Source organism: Rhineura floridana, chromosome 19 (assembly GCF_030035675.1).
Source record: "Rhineura floridana isolate rRhiFlo1 chromosome 19, rRhiFlo1.hap2, whole genome shotgun sequence".
In the NCBI taxonomy this organism is placed as follows: Eukaryota; Metazoa; Chordata; class Lepidosauria; order Squamata; family Rhineuridae; genus Rhineura; species Rhineura floridana.
The window spans coordinates 5,569,449-5,575,083 of NC_084498.1; the positions used below are offsets into that span (position 1 = coordinate 5,569,449).

General features: G+C 46.0%; 1 non-coding gene across 1 annotated transcript; it reads left to right on the top strand.

Moving 5' to 3' along the window:
• The first annotated feature begins 5,037 nt into the window (after positions 1-5,037).
• Positions 5,038-5,108, top strand: TRNAC-GCA (transfer RNA cysteine (anticodon GCA)). Its single transcript has one exon. It is a non-coding gene; the product is annotated as a tRNA-Cys (tRNA).
• Positions 5,109-5,635: the final 527 nt, after the last annotated feature.

Sequence of the window (5,635 nt, forward strand, 5' to 3'; positions counted from 1 at the left end):
TGCAAACGTATGGTTTGCATGTCAGTGCCCTTCATATGGATTCTTTTGGAATCCATCATTCTTCTGGCTGTTTTTTTTTGTTATGGTGATGGTGACTGTTCCTCACATTTGCAGAGAGAGCTGTCATGTCCTAGTGGTACTTGTGGGCTGGCCCAGGCATTTTGCCACTTCCCAGAGACAGGAGGGGAGTAGGCAGCATGTGTGGTTGCGAAGCAAAGGGGGCATCCCGCCAACCAGGGCTCCTGTGGTTGCTTAGCAACTGCAGGCGACATGCTAGACAGACCCATACCCTCCAAGCAAAGGGAGGGGAAGGATGAAGTTGACAGAAGGTGACAGATCCAGGTGGGTGGGCAGGAGGGAGTAGGCAAGTAGGAAAGGGAAGCCCCAGACTGGGAAGGGGTAGGTGCAACATTGGGGGTGAGAAAGGGAAACCCGTATTTCCCAGTTAGAGGGTCTCAGCTATGTCATGTGTCTACATCTTAACATGGGAGATCGACATTCAGATCTATGGCACGAACCTGCAGGGTAGATCACACATAAAGAGACATTTTCATTGGTGGAGGATTCATCTCTTTGGTAAACACTGTAGATGCTGTAATGTTGCATACCAAGCACTTGCTGGGATGATCACAATTAGCGTTTTGGTGCATTTCATTCGTTGTCCCGAAACAGTCACAAATATAATTCCCCCTCACATCCAATTTTAAGGGAAGGGGAAACTTGAGGTCCATTGCATGGCTTATTAGAGGCTCCTGATGGGAGGAAGGGCGGGATATAAACCAAATAATAAATAAATAATAAAATGAGGCAGGTGGGGGGGAGGAATTGCAGGGGAAAAAACCATACCAAATGTGGGAACAGAACCAACTTCTATTTTCTCGTTCTAAAGCGCCCTTTCCAAGCAAAGCAGCCGTCGCCCAAAAAAAGAGCCTTCTGTTATATTTAGCTCCCAAGGACTTATGTAACATCTCTGACGCACACTGCTTTAAAATTTACAAGCTGTGCTAGGCCCTTCTTTCTCCCCAGGCCTCAAATGTGCAACCTCAAATTTGGTTTGATCGGTCTCATGGCCACAGAGCGCTTTGGCAATCACAGCTTTTCTAACAGTATTCCAATTGTTCTGTCTGGATCTCATTCATGTTTCCCTCTTGCAGGCAAAAAACGATCTTCACTGTATTAACTGGGCTTTTAAAAACAAAAACCATGCAAGCTCCCCTGAGCTATTGGCTGAGTTTCTGTGACGTCACAGAATAATCCTGCTGAACATTCTAACTGCTGAGCAGGTAGGAACTATCGCTGAACACTGAAAAATCACAGAAGGATGTGAAATATCCTTTTGGCAGGAGAAATATAGGAAGGTGTCTTATTCTGAGTCAGGCTGTTGGGCCATCTTGCCTAACATTGTCAACACTGACTGGCAGTGGTTTGCCAGGATTTCAGGCTGGCATCTTTCCTAGCTCTATTTGGGGATGCCAAGGATTGAACCCAGGGCCATCCACATGCAAAGCAGATGCCTTGCCCTCAGGCTAGGGATGGAATGATCTGTCAACTTCTCTCTCTTTCTTGTTTTTCCTATCCTAAATTCAGTTCTCCACATTTCTGCAGCAATTTGCAATTTTTTAAAAAAAATCCTCATGAAAATTCTGCAGCATTTTAGTGCCAAATTTCTCTTTATAAACAGATTTGTATAGGCACTTTTGACTAACGTACACATTTGCAAGCATTTCTTGTCCTATAATGCATTTTTGTATGTTATTTTCACTTGCGCATTCATTTTTTTGCACACTTTCCCCTAACAAAAACATTTTTGTAAACATTGGGTGGCGAACAGCATTGTAAAATTCAAAGAAGTGCGAATTTTGAAGAATGGCTGTGTTTTGGTTCTCATATGGTTTCAGAAAGTGTGGATTTGATTTGGCTTGAAATGCGAACTGAATTGCATTTTTTCCTTATCCCTCCCCTGGGCTACGGCCCTTCCTCTACCTGGCATTGTGGGCTCAGTTGTGTGGAAACCTGAAGGCTGTACCTTCCAAATTGTTAATCTCAGAAGCCTGAGGAATATCCTAGGGGCTAAAAACTGTGTGGTAAAGAGTTCTAAGGATTTCCATACAAGAGGAAAGAGAGGATACCTTTTGAGCTACATTCCCACTGAAAGTCATCTCAGCCAGAGTTCAGGAGGCAACGTAGGTGGCACTATTCTCCAAATAAGGCACACCACATTTATTTATTTAATGTCTGTCCTGCTGAGGGTGGCAAACAACAAACGGTAAAACATTAAAAATATTTTTAAAACACCCTTTTTCCAAAAAAATCTTAGAAACAAAACATCTTTCAAACATTAAAAAAAAACTTTAAAAAAATATTTTAAAAATATTAAAAACAATTCCAACCCAGATGCAGACTGGGATAAGGTCTCTGCTTAAAAGGCTTGTTGAAAGAGGAGGTCTTCAGTAGGTGCTGAAAAGACAACAGACAAACGCAAATTTATCCCTGTATTGTTGGGGTGGATGTGGGGACGAACATACTTTTTTTTTCACATGTGGCAGAGTTGTTCCTATGTACAAACATAGAACAAATATTTGCCAGCATTTCAGTTATATTAGCAGTTCTAGTTAGCCATGATCTTTATACCAGTTGGAAACCACAGGAAGAGAGAGTGGTCCTGTTTGCAGGCTTCCCAAGGGCATCTGGATGGCCACTGTGTGAACAGGAAGCTGGACTAGATGGGCAGGGCCAGCACCAGCCCATCGTGAGCCGTAGGGCACCAGCCTGCTGTGGGCTCCTGATTCCCCCCATGTGTGCATGTGCACCTGTGTGTGCGCACACACATGCACTTAAATATGCCCAGCTGTACCACTTTGTGTGTCAGAGTGCATGCTTGCCATCACGAAGATGGCAGCAGGGGCACCCCTGCCACCATCTTGGGTGATGGCAGGCATGCGCGGTAATGCATGAAGTGAAGCAACCGAGCATATTTAAAGTGCCTGCCTGCTGCTCATGTGTGTGTGTGTGATGTCAGCTGGGAGAGCGGAGCTCCCGCTCTACAGTCTGTGACACCTTCTGATCATGGCCCGTGACCCGATTCTGGTGGTGATCACAGAGCGGGAGCTCCACCCTCCCAGCTGCAGAGGCCCTTGGCCAGTGCCCAACCTGGCCACTTGCTGGTCCTTGGCCTGTAGATGGGCCTGTGGCCTGATCCAGACGGCTCTACTTAAGTGCTTATGTTCTTATGACCTTGCCTTAGCATTTATCTCACTAATACCCCAGCCCCTAGGACAGAGGTAGCCAGCATGGTGTCCTCCCAATGTTACTGGACTACAACTCCCATCATTCCTGAACACTGACCATGCTGTCTGGGGCTGATGGGAGTTATAGTCTAACATATCTGGTGGGCAAAGACTTTTTTTATTAATGTGAAATGCAGCAGGTCTAAGACTGTACTCCAGTTATTTATGTTTAATGGGTGGAACTAAGTTGTACCATAACATTGTTTGAATGAAACAGGTGGGAGGGCTGTTTGGTTGCTAAGTGAGGCCTAGGACCCCTTGGGGATTAGAACCAAGGAGGCAAAGGCCCAGGGAAGTCTTAAAAAGAAGTGTTGCAGGAAGGTTGATAGAGAAATCAGGCCTGATTGGAAGTCCAGCTTTCTTACTCAGTCTATTGGGACAAAGTGTGAAATAACTATTGGTGGGGGGGATGCACTCTGTATGCCCTTGTCTTTATTATCTGCTTCCTGCCACAGACTGAAATACTCTCCCAAATACTGTTCCATTGGATGAGCAACTCTTTTCCAGAACCCAACAATGCCCCCACCTCAGTATGTCTTTGAGAAAAGCTCTCAGGAAAAAACCAAGATAGACATTTTTATTAAAGTGCAGCTGATACCAAAATATTCATTCTGATTACTCATCACACATGGCTGCAGAGAGTTGAATCTTCATTAGCCGGATGGCTTTCCAAGGCCTCACTTGGCAGACGCCTCTGTGCTTCTTCCAAATCAAGAAGACCACTGAATTATTAGCCCGGCTGCAAGGAGCTTCTCTCTGTCTCCCTCTCTAATTGCAGATGCTTGATACCCAAATTATATCTAAAGTGGAAAGGCAAGGATGAAGAAGAGGCCCCACCTTGCCCTCCAGAAGAGGGAGGGGAAGTGTCCTTGAGCAATTAAAGGAAGCCACTGTTGCAAGCTTCCACATACGCCCTGTAGCAAAGGGGGGTGGGGAGCATGGGGGCAATGCATTTCATTTGCCACAGTGTGTGCAAACATATTGTTGTGAGTTTGGGGTTGGAATGGATGATCCCTGTGGGTCCCCTTCCAGCATCTGATTTGGAGACTTGTGCCTGGGGGGAAACTTGTTCTGCTGGTCAGATGAGCTTCTTGTGTTAAGCTAATAGCGTGGCCGGTCTGTTGATGGGTCTATCAGATGCCCAGCAACTGGTGAATGGGCCAGGAAGATCCTTTTGTTATTGAAACTCTTCAGGAGAGCCTGCCCCCCCTCCTGGGGTCCAGGAGAGGCTTGTGTAGTGTGTGTTTTAGTTGTGTCTGGAGAAAGACTGGGAACTGGAGGCAGGCAGAGAGGCTATCCCTCTGCACCATGGCTTTAGGATGCCTCCTGCAACCTGGATGGAAAAGCTGGATATTGGACTGCTGATGCCTTGAGCCCCTCCATCCTAAGCTCAGGTTGGAATGTGTGTAAATAAACAAACCATATTTCATAAAGACACCGCAGTCTCTGCTGAACTTCTTCCCAAAGGAAACCAAACCCCGGATGAGCACAGGGACCCCGGAAATCTCACCGCTTGGAGATTGGGGAGGCATACAACACTATGAATAAAACTGGTCATTTCGTTCAGCACCTTTCAAGGTTCCTCTCCTTCCTTTGGTTAGCTTTCCCTCCATCTTATAAGCAGATTTCATTCCACTTTGTTTTTTAATATCTATTTAACATGCAACAAACAAGACATCCCAATCTATCCTGTCTGATGAAGTAAGGCAACAAAAAAAAATTCCAAATGTTCCAGCTGTATATTCCATGAGGGGGTATAGCTCAGTGGTAGAGCATTGGACTGCAGATCAAGAGGTCCCTGGTTCAGTCCAGGTGCCCCCTGGAATGCTTGAGAGCTAGTGTGATGTAGTGGTTAGAGTGTTGGACTCTGACCTGGGAGACCAGGGTTTGAATCCCCACACAGCCATGAAGCTCACTGGGTGACCTTGGGCCAGTCACTGCCTCTCAGCCTCAGAGGAAGGCAATGGTAAACCTCCTCTGAATACCGCTTACCATGAAAACTCTATTCACAGGGTCACCATAAGTCGGACTCGACTTGAATGCCGTCCATGAATGAATATTCCATTGAATATGGAAATGGACTGCATTCAAGTCGATTCCGACTTATTATTTATTTATTATATTTATACCCCGCCTTTCTTTTCATGAAACCCAAGGCGGCTTACATTTGGTTCCCAGACGGTTTCCCACCCAGGCACTGACCAGACCTGACCCTGGTTAGCTTCAGCAGGCAGCTGGCCTTATGTGCCTTCAGACCATAGCACTATGAATAGGGTTTTCATGGTAAGCTGTATAGAGAGGGTTTACCACTGCCTTCCTCTGAGGCTGAGAGGCAATGACTGGCCCAA